Below are 1183 nucleotides of genomic sequence, written 5' to 3' on the forward strand. Positions count from 1 at the left end.
GCACGTGAATCAGACATCCGAGTGAAAAGTTATAGCCATTTGAATTTCTTGAGAGCTTCCGTTGTTCAATTTTTAGCGTATCGATATATCATTGGCGTCGATCATACATTCGAGTCAAAAGTTATGGCCGTTTCAATTCGCCGAGAGCTTCCGTGTTAAATTTTGAGGGACCCGATATATGATGCACGTGAATCAGACATCCGAGTGAACAGTAATAGCCCTTTGAATTTCTCGGGAGCTTCAATTCTATTTTGAGCGTCACGCTATATCATTGGTGTCGATCATACATTCGACTCAAAAGTTATGGCCGTTTGAATTTGCCGAGAGCTTCCGTGGTTAATTTCAAAGGTCTCGATATATGATGCACGTGAATCAGACATCCGAGTGAAAAGTTATAACCATTTGAATTTCTCAAGAGCTTCCGTTGTTCAATTTTGAGCATCTCGATATATCATGGGCGTCGATCATACATTCGAGTCAAAAGTTATGGCCGTTTGAATTTGCCGAGAGCTTCCATGGTCAATTTCAAAGGTCTCGATATATGATGCACGTGAATCAGACATCCGAGTGAAAAGTTATAGCCATTTGAATTTCTCAAGAGCTTCCGTTGTTCAATTTTGAGCATCTCGATATATCATGGGCGTCGATCATAAATTCGAGTCAAAAGTTATGGCCGTTTGAATTTGCCGAGAGCTTCCGTGGTCAATTTTGAGGGTCTCGATACATGATTCACGTGAATCGGACATCCGAGTTAAAAGTTATAGCCATTTGAATTTCCCGAGAGCTTCCGTTGTTCAATTTTGAGTGTCTCGATATATCATGGGCGTCGATCATACATTCGAGTCAAAAGTTATGGCCGTTTGAATTTGCCGAGAGCTTCCGTGGTAAATTTCGAGGGTCCTAATATATGATGCACAGAATCAGACATCCGAGTGAAAAGTTTATAGCGTTTTGAATTTCTCGAGAGCTTTAGTTGTCCCATTTTGAGCGTCACGATATATCATGGGCGTCGATAATACAATCGAGTCAAAAGTTATTGCCATTTGAATTCGCCGAGAGCCTCCGTGTTAAATTTCGAGGGTCCTGATATATGATACACGTGAATCAGACATCCGAGTGAAAAGTTATAGCCATTTGAATTTCTCGAGAGCTTCCGTTGTTCCATTTTGAGCGTCTCAATATA

This window comes from Glycine max, chromosome 13 (genome assembly GCF_000004515.6).
Source record: "Glycine max cultivar Williams 82 chromosome 13, Glycine_max_v4.0, whole genome shotgun sequence".
Taxonomy (NCBI): Eukaryota; Viridiplantae; Streptophyta; class Magnoliopsida; order Fabales; family Fabaceae; genus Glycine; species Glycine max.